Source organism: Heterocephalus glaber, unplaced genomic scaffold, assembly GCF_053883595.1.
Source record: "Heterocephalus glaber isolate CG9 unplaced genomic scaffold, H.glaber_assembly_v1.0 deba00000071, whole genome shotgun sequence".
In the NCBI taxonomy this organism is placed as follows: domain Eukaryota; kingdom Metazoa; phylum Chordata; class Mammalia; order Rodentia; family Bathyergidae; genus Heterocephalus; species Heterocephalus glaber.
The window spans coordinates 28,329,294-28,347,871 of NW_028258137.1; the positions used below are offsets into that span (position 1 = coordinate 28,329,294).

An 18,578-nucleotide genomic window follows, 5' to 3' on the forward strand; every position below is an offset into this window, starting at 1 on the left:
ATGCCTGGGGTTCTCTTTCTAGGTTAGCTGTGGCACTGGTGGCATGGTAAGTAGTCCAGGACCACCCCACCCCATCCCATTGGAGATCAGCAGCTGCCTCATCCACAGCACCCCAGATCCCCTCACCACCTTGGGGCTCACGTGGCTTCACCCCTTAGTGGCCCATATTCCCAGACCAGGGCCTGGCAGGGGCTCATCCCTGGTGCCAGATCCCAACGGCCTCTGCTCTGCACCCACAGCCAAGGAAAACAGAACCTGCAGCACAAAAGCTTGGCCCTGCTACTTGGACTGCTGCGCTGGGAAAAGCCTTCTCTTTCTTCTACATCTCCTCAGATAATGAGAGCAGGACTAAAAATAGCACCTCCAAGTCCAGGCTGCCACCTCAACTGCCAAGTCCTTGTGACTTATTTTTAAGAGACAATGTAAAGAAAGCACCCAGCACAGTGCTAAGCACCCAGCAGTTCTCAAGGAAGCATTTGAGCCAGACAAATCAGGTTCCACTTCTTATTTATGTGACTTTGGTTAAGTTCTCTCACTTCTCTGTGCCCCGTTTTCCTCACCTGAAAAATGACGGGAATGTCCACCACCACGGGACCATTGTGAACATGAAGTGAATAATGGATGCAAAAGAGGCATTTGCCAGAACTCAGCTTCCTGCTGCCTTTTCCCCAGGTCGGGGTGGGGATGGGAGCCGGGGTCACAGGAATGCCAGGGTTCTCCCTCTCAAGCCCATTGGCAAAGTGACCACTAGGTAACCATTTGGCCTCTGACTCCATTGGTCCTGAGCAGGGCTAGGCACAGAGAGAGTCATGCTGGGAATTCCCCAGCTGCTGGTAGGTTTTTCCAAACTGAGCTCAGGGATTTTCCTCTCCCAGGCTAGACAAATGCCCAGAGCAGACAATGAGAAGGGCCTGTCCTTCAGGGGCCACTATTGGGGTCTAGGCTGCTGATAAGGGGAGCAGGGGATAAACAGGAGCACTGGCCTTCTCCTTCCCATTTTTGGTCTTGAGTCTTAGGGCTGGAATGAGGGCCAGGAAGGCTCTTCCAGACCAGGTGGCTGTTGACCCTGTCAGGGGAGGATGGCTGACCAGCCCCCCCAAACTCGGGAGATGGGACTGGGTGGGGAGCTGGTGCTGACCCCCAGCAAAACAAGCGTCCTTCCAGTTAGGCCAAGAGGACAGCAGAAAAGATGGGGCTGAGCTGGGCACAGTGGCACACACCTGTAATCCCACCACTGAGGGCAGCTGAGGCAGGGGGAGCACAAGTTGGAGTCCAGCCTGTAGCTCAGTGTGAAGGTCCTGGATTCCAACCCAAGTACTATACTACCAAAAAAAGGAAGAAAGAAAGAGAGAGAGAGGGAGGGAGGGAGGGAGGGAGGGAGGGAGAGAGAGAGAGAGAGAGAGAGAGAGAGAGAGAGAGAGAGAGAAAGAGAAAGAAAGAAAGAAAGAAAGAAAGAAAGAAAGAAAGAAAGAAAGAAAGAAAGAAAGAAAGAAAGAAAGAAAGAAAGAAAGAAAAGTGGTGGGGGCTGGTGTGGGTGTCAGCTCTGGCCTTGCCTCAATTTACTCCTCTCATACAGGCAGGTGGTATGAGGGTGGCAGGGAGGGTCAAAGTGGAAAGTGAGCGATCCTGCCCCAAAGAGGACCCTAGGCCTGTCTGGGCCTTGGCGTGTAGAGTGGGATGGGGCGGGGGTAGCAGCACTGCCTCCCAGGGAAGTGGTGGCCACCAGGTGGCCTGGAGACTCCTGTTGCATCCTCTCCACATGGGCACTACACACAGAGCACCCCACCAGCAGGGCTTGTTTGCTTACCTCCAGAATGCAAAACACAGCCTGAGGTTTTTTTGTTTTGCTTTTGGTACTGGGAATTGAACCCCAGGGCTTCACACTGAGCCACATCCCCAGCCCTTTATTTATTATTATTATTATTATTATTATTATCATTATATTTATTTATTTAATCTTGGAACAGAGTCTTGGTAAATTCCTTAATTACCCAGGCTAGGCTTGAATGTTTGATCCTTCTACCTCAGCCTCCCGGAGTGCTGGATTCCCACCATCACACTCGGCTACAACTTGGATCTTTGAGCACGATGGGCAATCTCTACTTCCCTGGCCCAGCTGCCATCCTAGCGCCCCTTGCCTGGACTCTGATCTTCTCTTGGTCTCCCATTCAGCAAGAGTTCGTTTTGAAGGGTACTGGGACCATGTCACACTCCTGCTTTAAAAAGTCACTCCAGTAATTCCATCACACAGCAGAAAATCCAAACTCCTGTCCCCAACCCCCGAGCCCTGAGCCTCCTCCCACCCTTGCTCCTGCAGCATTGGCCTCGCTGTCCCCTCAGCAAGCCACACTCCTCTGGGCCCCTGGGCCTTTGCACTGGCTATGCCCTCCATCTGCGATGCTGCCACCCCAGGTTTGATCTTGCTTGCCTCTCTCCTTTGCAACTCTGTGAAACCTCATCACTGAGGCCCTCCCTAACCAGCCTACTTATGAAAGCCTCTAGTCATTCTTGGTCCCTGTGAAAGGAAGAGTTCTAAAGGTAAGATCATGATTCAGATGAACATGCCAGAGATGTTATTTAAGTCATTAAATAACGGAGGAATCAGTGCAGTGTTACGATGTGTTGGAAGAAGAATTCAAAGACAAACATTGGCAATCAGGAATGCTGACCTGAATTTATAAGTGGATGGGAAAGTGGTCAATATCCACAGGACAATAATCAATTGACTTCCGCCCCCAGACAATTCACTTGCATCCGAGGGACAAGAATCATTTACACATGAGAGTGAGGAAAGGGGGAAGTCCCTGTTGCTAGGGATGCATAAGACTGGGGCATCGCGTTATCTTTTTGCCCATTTCAGTCTCTCCCAAGCTTCCAGGACACATCCTCTTGCCAACACTTCCCAGCCCCTAAACTTATTTATTCACCTGGTTTTTATCTTTCTCTATGTATAAATGTTTCCTAGGGGGCGGAAGTTCTGTTTTGTTCACAGCTTCCGGAAGTGTATCTAGTACACAGCAAGTGCTCAATAAATGTATGCCGACTGCCTTTCCAGTGTCCAGGGCAAGTGATGTTTTGGGAGAGGACAGAATGAGATCCGTTGCTAACTCTAAAAAGGACTCAATTCTGATAGCCACGGGGGGTGGGGGGGTGGGGGTGAGAAGGATTTGGAACAGAGAAAGGGGAGGGTTTCCTCATCCCGCAAATAACCAGGACCTCTGCTCCGCCCAAGGGGATGATGCCTCCGGGAGCCTAGGGATGGAGCGAGCGCCTGCGATCACAGGAGGGGGTGCCCTGATGCCTCTTGGAAATCCCGAGGGATAGGGCGCCCTCTCTGTGCCGAGGTTTTCTGGTCCCTGCACCCAGACGGCGCGTGGGCAAGGCTCGGGTAGGAAGGAGGGGGAGGAAAGGAAGGAGGAAGGTGCTGCGGCGGGCAGGAGAGGAGAGATGAGTCACGAAATGACGGAATGCTAGACAGGAAGCGAGGGAGGACTTCGTCCACGGAGCTTTCTCGCGCGCCCACTGTGTGCCTAGGCATCGCTTGGAGACCCTGGCGGGAATAGGACCAAACCGGCTGTGGGCGCTGCAGGACTCGGTCCAAGCTGGAGCCTGAGTAAATGAGTTCATCATTCGTATAAAAGGGAAGGGAATTTGCAGTTTCGACGAATGTTGGGAAGGAGTAAGCGCAGAGCCCTTACAATCGCGGGGGGGCTTCACCTGGTTAGGTGGCAGCAAACGGACACACTAGAAGCCAGTGCAGGTAAATGGACTTGACTGTGACAAGCAGAAAAGGCACATGGATTTGTATGCGGAACTGCAAGGCTGCTTGCAGACATGCAAGAATCAAAGCTGAGGTGCATACAATATGAATGTTTGTTAAGTCCCTGTTCTTTCCGCCGCTCGGATTCTGCAGCAAGCCGAGGGCGCCCTCTGCCCGCGAGACGCCTCGTCTCGTCCCTTCGAGAATGCGCGCGCCACTAGCCCGCTCGTCGCAGCGTGCTACGCATGCGCACGCTATGGAGCTTTCGAAGAGTCTTACCCACAAAGCAATACCCCAGCAGTCAGGATGGCCGAGCGGTCTAAGGCGCTGCGTTCAGGTCGCAGTCTCCCCTGGAGGCGTGGGTTCGAATCCTACTTCTGACAAAGCTTTCATTGCTTTTCTCTTCTCACAATTACTGTAAATTAGATGGTACCTTTTACCCTTTGGTAATATTGCCGGTTTTAATTCTTTTACAAAACCAGTACTATTCTGAAAAACATTTTCTTCCTAACACATGTTTTTGACTGTGGATTGTACGAAGAAAGCTCAACTTACGTTTCGGAGATCTTTCTCTTGGCCAGTGAGGTACAAACTCTGAGTTTGGGAGAGGAAGTAAACAAAAGTGCAGAATTTGTCAGAAGTGGGATTCGAACCCACGCCTCCAGGGGAGACTGCGACCTGAACGCAGCGCCTTAGACCGCTCGGCCATCCTGACTTCCTGGAAAGAAGTGGTCTAAGGGACTGACTTCTTTCCAAGCCATCTCCCTTGGCACTTGGAACCGACCCAAAACGTGTCGGTCCTTCTTCCTTTCTGAGGTGGGGTACAGCGTAGAGCCTTTGCTAGAAAGCAAACAGGGTTCTTGGGCGGGTAGTGATGTGGCCGCGGCTGGAGACATTCAAGACAAGGCTGGAGGTCACGCCATGCCGATGCTGGGCTGTGATAAGAGGTTACCACAAACCTAGTGGCTTAGGACCACACCGTTTTTAACCCTACAGCTCCGGAAGTCAGAAGTGTAACATGGGTGCAGGGCGGGCTACGCTTCTTCGGAGAAGCCCTGCCCTCTCCTCTCGCCCCCCTCGGCTCGGCTCAGGACCCCTTATCTGGGACTTCCGCTTTGCTCAACAAGCCCTCCTCTGACGCTGACCCTGCTGCCCAGGCCCATCTTGAGCAACCAGGAGAATCCCTCCACCTCAGCGTCCTTAAGTAACCGAATCTGCAAAGTCTCTTTTAACCACGAAGCAACTTTCACAGACTTAGGGAGCAGCAAGTGATTATCTTCCGGGGTAGGCAGAGTATCATTATTCTGTCTACTGGTCCTCCAAGGCACAATTTGATTTAAAAGTTTCTAACTAGGCCTAAGTTTCTGTAGTATGTTTGATCCAAAACCATCTTTCCCCCTCCAGTTCCCTATTGTTTTCCCCCTAAACAAATGCAGTCCATCCCGCTTTTCATCAGAACGCTGGCTTATTGCTCCAAGTGCCCATGCTAAATTGGCACGCAGAAGAGTTGATTCAATCTCTCTGTGCCATATAGGAAGGAGACTAAAGCCATTTATCAAGTTCCCGTGGGTGGAAGCCTATAATCATAGCTGGGAGGCTGAGGCAGGAGGATAGCTCTGAGTTTGAGGCCGGCCTGAACTACATAGTAAGACCCTGTCTCAAAAAATAAAATAATAAAATAGGAATGGGAATGGGAATGGGAATAGTTACTCTGGGTGCAAGAAACAGAACCCCAGCTTGCCCTCCTTCAGGGAAAAGGAAGATTTATTAGCTCCCAAGATGGACAGGCCCCTGGGCCTCCCTGTGTCTCTGCAGTCAGGACTTTGCCAGGTCTGATGAGATCCCAGAAGAGGAGGTGGAAGGTGGGGACCTTAACTCTGTCCACAGAGTAGATTCTTGTTTTGTAGTGTGAGGCATAGGCAGGTTTATTAGGCAGAATTAGAAAGTAGGGTAGGAAAGGACTGCAGCTTGAGTAGCTGGGAGGTGCACTCTGAGAAAGGGCTGCAGACTGGCCCCCTCCAGGAGCACAAGGCCAGCTTTTAAGGATTTACTGAAGTGGGCCAGGGTCCAGCTGAGCATGATCTTAGTTCTGGTTTCCATAGTCCCGGAGGAACCCTCATGGCTTGAGAGGCAACTTGGTGCACATGATGTGACTGTCCTTGCTCGGGAAGGGCTGCTGTGGCTCCCATCTGGAGGTAGTATGTTCTGCAAGACCCTGCTTCTCCCGGAATCCAAGGTGGTTGTAGGTTTGCAGAATTCTAGGCATTGCTTCAGAGGGGGCTGGAACTAGCTGTTGAGAAAGCTAGGAATTGGGCGTGGGTGTCCCCTGCAAACCCTGAAAATGACTTTAGGTCCTCTTATCTTGGTGTCCACAGTCTTGAAGGGGACTGAGATAAGCTAGGTAAACTTAGGGCTGAGAAAACTTGTAATAGGACACTCCCTGAATGACTACAGGTCTGTGTGCAGAGCCAGGCGGGGATCTGACCCAAACTTTTAAGGTAATAAATGAGACCAAAAAATTTTTTTTTTAAGTTTCCTTCTCTCCTTTCTATCTTTATTTCTTCTATCCTACCTCATGCTGAACAGCAGGAGGGCTGGCCAGGCTCCCACTCTCCAGATCTTTCTCCCACCAAGCATCCTTTCCTGCCCTCCAGGGGTCTGGGACAGTCTCCCACAGCCTCCTAGGGTTTCCCACCTTGCACCAATTATTTGGGTAACCCTTTTCTTACCAGCTGTCCCTGACCTCTTAAGACCACAAAACTTTGGCCACTCTGTGCTTGGGCCATATTGGCTGTGTGATGAATAAAAAAGACAGTCTTAATTTACACCCCCAAAAATAAAGTTATATATGGAGAAAGTTCAAGATCTATTGTGAAGTAAAAAATGCTAATACAAACCAGAGCTGGTGGGCTGGAATTTACACATTAAAAAAAAAAAAAGAGGTAGGGCTGGGGATTTAGCTCAGTGGTTTCGATGCCTGCTGCACAAGCGCAAAGACCGGAGTTCAATCCCTGGTACCAAAAAAAAAAAAAAAAGAGGTTATTTTCCCCCTATCTTCATATGCTTATATGCACACAAACTTTCAGGAAGGAAACACCAGCAAACTAAACAGTGAATGGTGGCCTCGTTGAGGCAGCCTACAGGGAAAGATGGGAAAGTTTATTTTGTGCATTTAAACTTTGGTATCATGTGCATATGCTATCTAATCAAAGATAAATGTAAGCCAGGTGCAGCACCAAACACCTGTAGTCCCAGCACTCCAGGAGGGTGAGGGAGGAGGATCACAAGTTTGAGCTCAGTCTGGGCAATTTAGCATTTAGTGAGACCCTGCCTCAAAATTAAAAAAAAAAAAAAGAATAAAAATAAAAAGAGTTGAGGAAGTAGCTCAGCAAAGACCCTGGGTTCAATCTCTAGTACAAAAAAAGGAACAAAACAAAACGTAATTTCACCAAATGATCAAGGTCAACATCAAGAACAATAAATCCAGTTGATAGTAGGTATCCTCCTTACAGTGTGCCCTTTGATGGACCTCTGTGGCTGTCCTCCCAAAACCACATTACTCTTAAGTCTAATCTCGAGGAAAGTATCAGACAAAACGATGAGGAACATTTTACAAAATATTGAACCAGTACTCCTCGAAACGATCACAGTCATCAAGAGCAAGAAAATCTGAGAAACTGTCACAGACAAAGGACAGCCTGAGGACGCACGATGACTTAACGGACTGTGATAGTGCACGGATGTGACCCGGAAACAGAAAGAGATGGGGAAACTGGGGAACTCGAACTAAAGTATTTAAAACAATGTATCAAAATCGGCTCATTAACTATGACAAATACCACAATTAAGGTAAAATGCTAATAACAATGGGACCTGCATATTGGATAATGAAATCTGCAGTTTTTCTAAAATTTAAAAAATTCTTAAATAAAAATATGATTTCATTATATATCATATATTTATTTATTTATTGCTGTATTAGGGATTGAACCCAGGGCCTTCACACTGAGCTATATCCCCAACCCTTTTTTAATTTTTTATTTTGAGACAGGGGCTCACTAAATTGTCCAGGCTGGGCTCAAAGTTTTTGGTTTTTTATTTTTTTGGTTGGCTGGTTTGTACTCACGGCAATCCTCCTACCTCAGCCTCCCAGAGCGCTGGGATTATAGGCATGCACCACTATGCCCAACCTTCATGGTTTATATACTAACAAAACATACAAACTTGTAGTCTATAATTTTGTTGTTTACACAGTAAGTCCCTGACTTATGAACATTCGAGTTGCGAACTTTCACAGGTATACTGTATAAGACTCACTTTGTTGGATTACAAACAAATCTAATTTACAAACATTCTTGAAGAATGGAACTTGTTCCTAAGTTGGGGACTCACTGTATATCCATACTTCACATAAAATTTTGTATTTAAAAATTTAAAATATAACAAAACGTGTATATGTGTATATTAATGTCTCAGAGGCCAAGGAAACATCAGTGGCTATGATGATCTCTGGGTAGAGGCATGTATTAAAATTTATTCCTCTTTGGTTATCTACACTGTATTTAATATTTATATAGTGAATCTGGATTGCTTAGGAAATTTTTCTTTTTTTAGCTAAATTACCCAGACTGGGCTTGAATCTGTAATCTTCCTGCTTCAGTCTGCCAGATTTTAGGATTATGCCACCAGGCCTAGCTGGGTAATTCTTTTTTACTTAAAAAATTGGCAGGAAAAATGAGGAAAGATTTTGAAAAGGGCAAAACCATCCCTTGTTATTTTTCAGTGGAATCTTGAGTGCTATCTCCAGCTGTGCTAACTCAGCACTTGGGTGAAGTGCTTGATCCTGACTGGACCAGCCGAGAAGAGAGCTCTAAGTGTACACCGCTGTAGATGAGCAATCTCAAAGAACTGTGTACAGGAAAAAAATGTAAACTGTTTCATTAATATATTAATAATTTCTAGGTGCAATTTCTAATGGATGGTGTTTGTGTGTGTGTGTGTGTGTGTGGTACTGGGAACTGAATCCAGGAATGCTCTGTCACTGAACTGCATCCTCGGTCCTTTTTATTTTTTTGAGACAGGGTCTCAACATGTAGTTTGGGTTGGCCTTGAACTCACTATGTAGCACAGGCTGGTCTCAAACTCACAGCAATACTCCTGCCTCAGCCTCTCAAATTCTGGGATTACAGGTGTGCACCACCACACCCAGCCCCAGTCCTTTTTGTTTTTTATTTTTGAGACAGGATTTCACTAAATCACCCAAGCAGGACTTGAACTTTTATCTTCCTTGGATTACAGGTGCACACCACTGCACTCACCATTCTACTTTCAGTGTCTAGGAATCTGACTATTCTAGGTACCTACTGTAAGTGGAGTCATACAGTATTTGTCCTTTTGTAACTAATTTATTCCACTTAGCACAATGTCCTCAAGGTTCCTCTATGTTGTTGCACATATCAGACTTTCCTTTCATTTTTATTTTTTATTTGTTGTTGTTTCATAGTACTGAGGATTTAACTCAGGACCTTCACACTGAGCTACCTCCCAAGCCTTTTTTTTTTTTTTTGCAAGGTCTTCCTAAATCACTAAGTTGCCTGGGCTGGGCTCCAACTCATGATCTTCCTGTCTCCACCTCCCAGTGTGCTGAGATTATAGGCTTGCACCACCACACTTAACTTTCTATCCCTTCTGTGGTTAATGACGCTCACTAGTTCTACATTTTGTTTACCCACTGTGGTGGATGCTTTACCTGCTTTCCGATGTCAGCTATTTCAAATAATGTTGCTATAAATGTGAGCCATGCTTATTATGTATGAAATTTTTTTTTTTTTTTGGTACTGGGGATTGAACTCGGGTCCTTCTGCTTGTGAGGCAGGCGGAGCCATGCTTATTATGGTTTTGAGATCCTGCTTTCAATCCTCTTGTGAATATACTCAGAAGTGGAGTTACTGGATCATACAGTGATTCTATTTTAATTTTTTTGAGATCATTCAGTTTTTCACTGTCCATGAAAGAATTCCAGTCACTCCATATCCTCTCCAACCCAACCTTTTTAACGCTGGCCATCCTAATGGTTGTGAAGTGATAGCTCATGGGAGTCTTGGTTTGCATTTTCCTAAGATTAGTGATGTCAAGCATCTTTGCAAATACTTGCTGATTATTTGTGTATCTTCTTTAGAAAAATAGTTATTGAGTCCTTTGCTCATTTTTTAATCAGGTTATTTGTTCTGTTATTGACTTAAAGGGGTTCCTTATTCTGAATATCAACTCTATATCGGGTATATGATTGCAAGTATTTTCACCCATAAATGGCCTTTTTCATTCTATTGATTGTGCCCTTTGGTGCGAAGAATCTTTTAATTTTTTTTTTTTTTTTGATACTGGGGATCGAACTCGGGACCTTGTGCTAGGAACCAATGAGCTAAATCCCCGGCCCAAGAATCTTTCAATTTTGATGTGCTCTGAATGATCTATTTATACTTTTTTTGGAGGGGGCAGGATCTTACTATGTAGTTTAGGCTGGCCTTGAACTCACTATGTAGCCCGGGCTGGCCTTGAACTTGAAGTCATCTTCCTGCCTCATCCGCCTGAGTGCTGGGATTACAGGCATGCATTTGGTCCATTTTGAGTTAGTTTTGGTATACTGTTTAAGGTAAAGGTCCAACTTCATCATTTTGCATGTGGATTTCCAGTTTGCCCAGCACCTTTTGTGGAAAAGATTGTCATTTACCACTGAATGGTTCTGAAGCCCTTGTCAAGTCATCTGACTATGTATGAGTTTTGGTACACTTTTTCTAAAAAGTAAATATTTTCTTTAAATTGACATTTTTAGCTGTGTGTGGTGGCACATGCCTATAATCCCAGCACTCAGGAGCTGAGGCAGGAAGTTTGCCTTGAGTTCGAGGCCAGCCTGGTCTACATAGTGAATTCAAGACCAGCCTGAACTACATAGTGAGACTAGGTCTCAAAAATCCAGAAAAAAATTAAAAATAAAAAAACCACCTTTTTCCCCTCAGTACTGGATAGGAATTGAATCCAAGCCCTTCTCATTAAATTACATCTCCAGCCTTCTTCATTTTTTTTTTGTTTTGTTTTGAGACAGGGTCTAAGTCATTAAGTTGCCTACGCTGGGCTTAAACTTGTGATTCTCCTGCCTCGGCCTTCCAGAGTGCTGAATACCATCACGCCCAGCTAAATTGATTTACTTTGATTGCAATAAATGCATTTTTAAAAGAAACTTAAAATATACCTGTAGTGAAAAGTGTGTATGGCTTATCCATGAATATGGCTTATCCATGAATAGAAGGTCACACTAAAAACAGTAAAAAGTGTAGTATCTGTGTCAGGAATCCCAGGATGGGCCAACACACTAAAAATTAATCAGTCAATAGGCTATTTAAATACAATAAATGGTTAAAAAAATACACATGACTAGCTTACTAGATGCAGAAAAAGCATCTGAAATATCCAACACTCTTCCATAATAACAGGAATAGAACTTTGTCAACATCATGAAGAGCATCTACAAAAACTCCACAGGTAACATGGTACTTAAGAGCAAAAGACTGAGGGCCAGGGATTTAGCTCAGTGGTTTTGCTGCCTGCTGCGCAAGCGCAAGGACCCGAGTTTGATCCTTGGTACCAAAGAAAAAAAAAAAAGACTGAAAGTCTTGTTCTAAGATTAGGAACCTGAAAGGCTGTCACTTCCGTCCACCATTTCTCTGGAGATATTAGCCACATACAGTATAATTTCATTTATATGCATATGTTTATAATCAGAAAATCCATAGTCAGAAAAATTGGTGTTCGCCAGGGGCTGGGTGGAGCTAGGAACTGGGAGTGAGAGTTGAACATGTAGGTTTTTCAGGGGGGTGATGAAGATATTCTGGAATTTGTGATAATGGTTGCATAACACAGTGAATATATTAAAATCCATGGGTCAGTCCACAATTTAAAATGGTTACTTTATGATATATGAATTTTACGTCAATTTTAATTTTCTTTTTTTTTGAGACAGGGTTTTACTAAGGGGCCCATGCTAGCCTGGAGCTTTTGATATTCCTGCCTCAGCCTCCAAACCAGCTGGGATTATAAGTATGTGCCACCATGCTCAGCATTTTACTTCAATTTTTTTTTTTTTTTAAAAGGAGTGAAGGGCCAGGGATTTAGCTCAGTGGTTCCGCTGCCTGCCTCAAAAGCGCAAGGTCCCGAGTTTGATCCCTGATACCAAAAAAAAAAAAAAAAAGAGTGAAGCATTGTTATATGCTATATAACCTTGAAAACATTATGCTAAGTGGATGGTTGAACCTTGAAAACATTACGCAAAGTGAAAGAAGTCAAACACCAAAGGCCATATATTGTATGCCCTCATTTGTTCAAAATTCCAGAACAGGAAAATCCATAAAGACAGAAAGTAGATGAGTAGCTGCCAGAGGATGAAGAAAAGGAGGAATTGGGACTGACTTTTAATTTGGAGGTGATAGAAATGTTCTGGAATTAAAGCAGTGATGGTTTTGCAGCATAATAAATATACTAAAAGCCTCTGAGTGTACTTGTACATTTAACAGTGTGATTTTTATTTTACGTGAATTATATCTCAATTTAAAGATCCCACAGATACAAGTTCCCTATGATGAATGCTATCATTATGTATATCCAAAATGTAGCAATAAGTGTTTCGCTTCAAAAAAAAAAAGATTCTAGCAATTTAGGTGCAATGGAACACACCTGTAATCCCAGCACTCTGGGAGGCTGAGGCAGGAGGATCACAAATTCAAGCCCAGCTTGGGTAATTTAGCAAGACTCTTTCAAAAACAAAAACAAAAACAAAAAAACTTGGAAAAGATAAAAGACTTAAACATCAATGCTAAAACTAGAACTTCTAGAAGAAAACACAGGAGAAAATCTAAGATTACTTAGAACACAAAAGCATAAACCATAAAAGAAAAATTTGATAAAATAGATTTCATTGAAATTGAAAACTCTGCTCTTCAAAACTACTGGTAGATCCCCGGTACCAAAAGAAAAAAAAACAAAAACAAAACTACTGGTAGAAAATGAAAAGAAGTTTTTACCAGCCTTGCCCCCCCCCCAACTTGAATCACACACATACATCCCTATTTCACCCCCATCATACCTGTAACTCCTTGTTCTGGTACAGATAAAATTGACCACTATGACCTGTAAACAAAGTTTATGACACTCCATTCTCACAAGATTCACAAGGCTCTATCTTCTTTCAATACTAAGTTGCAAAACTGCCCTTCTCCTGCTTCTGTAAACTCACTTGCTCACCCACAGGTTTCACGTCCTCACTAGAAAGACCAACCCCTCTGACCAAATGTATAAAACTGGAGCCTTTCCTTTGTTCTGGGCCAGCCTTTGGACATTAGTCTGCCAAGTTGATGTACACCTAAAGCCTGGAATAAATTCTCTTTATTACCTCTGTATCTCCTATCTCTTAAAAATCCCACAACAAGGGCTGGGGATTTAGCTCAGTGGTGCTGCCACCTGCCTTGCAAGTGCAAGGTCCCAAATTCGATCCCTGGTTAAAAAAAAAAAATCCCACAACAGTCTTACTTATTTTTTTTGGTTTGATTTTTTGAGACAGGGTCTTGCTATGTAGTTTCAGGCTAGCCTTGAACTTACTACGTAGCCCAGGGTGGCCTAGAACTCATGGTGATCCTCCTGCCTCAGCCTCCTAAGTACTAGAATTACGGTAATGCACCACCACACCTGTCTCTTTTTCTACTTTTATTTGGCCCATATTTGCTCTGCAGAGCCTGTTTCTTTTCCTACCTCTAATGAAACATTGCTACCATTAAAAAAAAAAAGACAAGCCACAGACTTGGAGAAAATATATGCAAAAAATTTATTTTTATCAGATATATCTGATAAAATAGTTCCATCCAGAGTATATAAGAATTCTTTTTTGTTGTTGTTTTTGTTTTGTGTTTTTTGTTGTTTTTGATTTTTGAGACAGTCTCTCTGTGCAATTTAGGCTAGCTTGGTACTCACAATCCTCCTACCTCAGCCTCCTGAGTGCTGGGATTATAGGAGTGTGCCACCAAACCTGGCCACAATACAGTATATAAGAATTCTTTTTTTCTTTCTTTCTTTTTTCTACAGAGGGTCTTGCTATGCAGTTTAGGCTGGTCTATGTAGCCCAGGATGCCCTCACACTCATAGCAATCTACCTGTCTCAGCCTCCCAAATGTTGGGAATATAGGCGTGCACCACTATGTCCAGCTAGAATTCTATCTCAATTATAGGGAGACAACCCAATTTTTAAACAGACAGTTCACCAAAGAAGAGAAATGAATGGTAAATGAACCCATGAAAAGATGCCTAACATCATCAGTTATTGTGAAAATGAACTTTAAAACCAGAATGAGACATTATATACACCTATCAGAATGGCAGGGCTGGGAGTGTGGTTTAGTGGTAGAACATGAAAATCACGGGGTGCTAAATGTCAGCAAGGAGGTAGAGCTACTCAAGTCTCCCCTTCTTTGCCAATGGGATGCAAATATGACAGGGCAACTTTGGCAAAAGTTTTGCAGCTGGGTGTGGTGGTGCATGCCTGGGAAACTGAGGCAGGAGGATAGCCAACTTCAAAACCAGTCTGGGCAATTTAGTGACTTAGTGAGACCTTGCCTCAAAAATAAAGAGGGGTTGGGGATGTAGTTCAGTGGCACCATGCCTGCTTGGCAAGTGCAAGTTCTTGAGTTCGATCCCTGGTACCACTGCAAAAAAAATTAAATAAAAATAAAAAATAAAGAGCGCTAGGGATGTAGCTCAGTATGAAGGCCCTGAGTTTAATCCTAAGTACTGCAGGAAAAAAAAAAGTTTTGCAATGTGTTATAAGGTTACAAATAGTACGTGGTCCAACAATTCTATTTCTAAGTATTGTCCTAAAGAAATGAAAACGCATGTTCACCTCAAAAAAACTTGCCCTTAGGCCGGGGATTTAGCTCAGTGGTTCTGGCGCCTGCCTCCCAAGTGCAAGGTCCCAAGTTCGATCCCTGGTACCAAACAAACAAACAAACAACAACAAAACAAAACTTGCCCTGGGTGTGGTGGTGCACCCTTGTAATCCCAGCACTCGGGAGGCTGAGGCAGGAGGATTGCCATGAGTTCGAGGCCAGCCTAGGCTACATAGTGAGTTCAAGGCCAGCCTGACTACACAGTGAAACTTTGTCTCAATAAACAAACAAACAAACTCCAGAACACACACACACACACACACACACACACACACACGCATACACACACACAAATTTGCCTGCAATGTTCATAGAAATGTTATTCCTAACAGCCAAATCCTGGAAAGAACCCCAATGTCCATCAGCTAGTAATTACATAAGAATTTATGCCATATCGCTACAATAGAATACATTGAGCAATAAAAGAAACTTTTGATAGGCTCAACAATGTAGATGAACTGTCAAATCTTTCAGTGAAAAAGCTTTACACAAAATGATACTATATTGGTTTCTTTTTGCTGCTTTAACAAATTACCACAAACTCAGTAGCCTCAAACAGCACAGTTTTTTCTGTTACAGTTTCCAGAGTCCAAAGGGAGCATTAATAGGCTAACTTGGCAGGTCAGCAGGGCTGGCTGCTTCTAGAAGTTCCGAGAACTGTCCTTAGCTTGGGGCTGGGGTGCTATGGCAGAACAGTGCTTAGCATTCGAGGCCGTGAGTTCACCACCAGCCAAAAAAGACAAAACAGTGGTCCCCTTCTTTGGCTCTTCCACATCCAGTGGCTGCTGGCATTCCTTGGTTCTTGACTGTGTCACCTCAGTCTCTCTTTCTGTGGCCACAATGCCTTCTGTACGGTCATCAAATCTCCCTCAGGCTCCCTCTAACCAGGACACTTGGGGCTACATTTAGAGCCTGTGCAGACAATCCAGGCTCATCTCTTCACCTCAAAATCCTTAGTCAAATATGCAGAGTCCCTTTTGCCAAAAAACCTAACATTCACAAGTTCTGGGGGTTTGGCCAGAACATTTTGGCTGGGGACATTACCAGCCAGCCACAACTACACAAGAGTCTATTTATATGACATTCTGTAAAATGTCACAGCAGTGACAAAAGGAGACAGGCGTTGCCTCGGGTTTGGTAGAGAGCACAAGACATTTTAGGGTTGACCAAAATGGTCTATGTTGTGATTTGGCTGGGAGTTACACAGCCTTATGACACAGAGTGGGAGAGACAAAATAGGAGACAGTAGCACCACATAAAAGTGACAGAGGGCCGGGGATTTAGCTCAGTGGTTTCTCCACCTGCTGTGCAAGCGCAAGGACCTGAGTTTGATCCTTGAAACAAAAAAAACAAAAAAAACCAAACAAACAAAAAAAGTGACAAAGAGCTGGGGGCTGTGGCAAGCATCTGTAGTCCCACTACTGAGGAAGCTGAGGCAGGAGGATCACATAAACCTGGGTGTTCAAAATGACAAAGGATGAGTATCCAAATAAAAAGTAGCTCATAACATGGAATGTTTTAAAAGCACAGAAAGGCAGCAAAGCTAGAGGTAATGCAGTAAGCCACAAGACCATGGACACTGCTCACACACTTACAGAGTTCAAGGACTTCTCTAAGTGACCATCAGGTTCCCTAATTCTCTAGAAGTGAGGGAGGAGGTTAGAGTGTATCAAACTGGCTGGGGAAGTGGGCAAGACCTGTTGATCACAAGAGTTCCAGGACACATGGGCAGAGCAGTTCTCAAAGTCCTGCATGTGGAACCAATCAGAGTGCTTGCTTCAATTCTTCTCACAGAACCCAAGCAGGTTTCTGATAGGACGGCCTAGATGTGACCTCAGCCCAAGGAGTGGATACCAGAGATGGCTGTCATTGAGCTCCTGGTCACTGTGATCTTTCACAGTGGCCTCCTCTCATTCTGGTCCTTTTTTTTTTTTTTTTTTACTTTTAATGGGCACTAACTGGCTCTGCAGAGCATGTTTCTTTTCATACTTTTAATAAATGTAAGACCTCATCACTTTTCACACTTGTCTGGACTGATTCTTTGTTCAATTCTCAACCTGAAACTTGTGAGGTCTTCCTGTCTCAATCTCCTGAATGCTGGGCTCACCAGCGTTATGAGCCACCATGCCTGGCCTTATATCTTGTCTCTCTCCCCACTGTTATATGTATATGTAGAAAGACAGAGACTTTATGTGTCCTTTATATTTTTAATTCATTTTTACCCAAAAATGGAATTATACTGTATATATTGAAATTTGACCCTTTTTAATTTAACATTTCTTAGAAACATCTCCCTAACAGTATATAGACACTAGCCTCTGTCTTTCTTACATGGTCCCTAGAGGGCTGTTCCATACTTCTTTATCCATTCCATTGTGGTTTCCAGTAATTCTTCGTCACAGGTTAATATCATGTAATCACTTTTTTTCCTTTTTGCAGTGGTGTTGGGGATAGAACTGAGGGCTTCACACATGTTGGCAAGCATTCTGCCAGTGAGGTACATCCCTAGCCCGTTTATTAAATTTTGAGACAAGTCCGTTCCATTGGCCAGACTGGTCTTAAACTTTTAATCCTCCTCCCTTAGCCTCCATAATAGTTGAGATTACAGGTGTGCACTACCATGCTGGTTTGGGTAAACATTTTTGGGCATGTGTGTGTGAGATGCTGGGGATTGATCCCAGGGCCTTTGCACCAAGCTATATCCCCAGACCATTTATTATTTGTTTATTTAGATTCAGGATCTTGCCAAGTTACTAAATTGCCCTGGCTGAGCTCAAATTTGCCATCTTACTGCCTCAGCCTCCCAGAGTGCTGGGATTACAGACATGCACTACTATGCCCAGTTTATGTAAACATTCTCATTTACACACCTTTGCACAGATGTGTGAGACTTTCTGTTGGATAAAATCTTCAAAGCAGAGCAACATTGAAAGTTATGTTTATTACTTTTTAGAGATACTGCCAAATTGTCCTAAAGTCCATATTAGTTGTCACCAACATTAAAAGTAAGTGAGCTGGGGCTGGGGATTTAGCTCAGTGGTTCCAATGCCTGCCTCGAAAGCCCAAGGTCCTCAGTTCAATCCCCGGTTCCAAAAAGAAAAAAAAAAGTTAGTGAGCTTATCTTTTTGCCTATGTCCCACATATCTGAGATAAGGTCTCTCTATGTAGTTTAGGCTGGCCTAGCCTGAACTACATAGAGACATACTGTCAAAAAAAGAAAAAAAAAAGCAAGAAAGAAAAAGAAAAGATAGGATAAGATAGGCTATACCAAACACTTAACCATGATTCACTAGAGGGCAAAGTACAGGTTTCAAGAGGTGTGTGTGTGTGTGTGATGTGCAATGAAATCAACTAATGAAAAAGAATTAGTAATGAATGAATCATGCAATCAAAAATGAAAAACTCAGAACTTACCAACACTACAGCATTGAGCATAGGGTAATCTGGAAAGTTCTCAGCCATTATTTGCTGATTATAATCATCACCTTCACATAGTTTGCTTCTGGAAGCTGTTAAGCTGAAGCCCACAGGAACCTTTGTGTGAATTTCTTTTTAAAAAATTTCTTCAAATTATAAATAATAAATTATCCTTCAGTGGCCTTTTTTTTTTTCTTTTTTCTCCCTCTCAGGCTGTTACTTTATTTATTTATTTATTTATTTATTTTTGGTACCAGGGATTGAACTCGGGTCCTTGCGCTTGCACAGCAGGTGGCAAAACCACTGAGCGAAATCCCTGGCCTATTCATTTTTAAAATAATAAAACCAGTCCATCACAAGAGGTTAAGACTAGGTGGTCTGGCTTTTGGCTCCCTCTTGAACCTCATCTCTCTCTC

At 43.8% G+C, this 18,578-nt stretch overlaps 1 protein-coding gene and 2 non-coding genes across 4 annotated transcripts in view; 1 reads left to right on the top strand and 2 right to left on the bottom strand.

The window, feature by feature from the left end:
• Positions 1-18,578, bottom strand: part of Ccl22 (C-C motif chemokine ligand 22) — an 84,548-nt gene that overhangs the window by 62,000 nt on the left and 3,970 nt on the right. The window lies entirely within an intron of this gene.
• Trnal-cag (transfer RNA leucine (anticodon CAG)) lies at positions 4,061-4,143 on the top strand. The gene has a single exon. It is a non-coding gene; the product is annotated as a tRNA-Leu (tRNA).
• On the bottom strand, positions 4,393-4,475 carry Trnal-cag (transfer RNA leucine (anticodon CAG)). The gene has a single exon. It is a non-coding gene; the product is annotated as a tRNA-Leu (tRNA).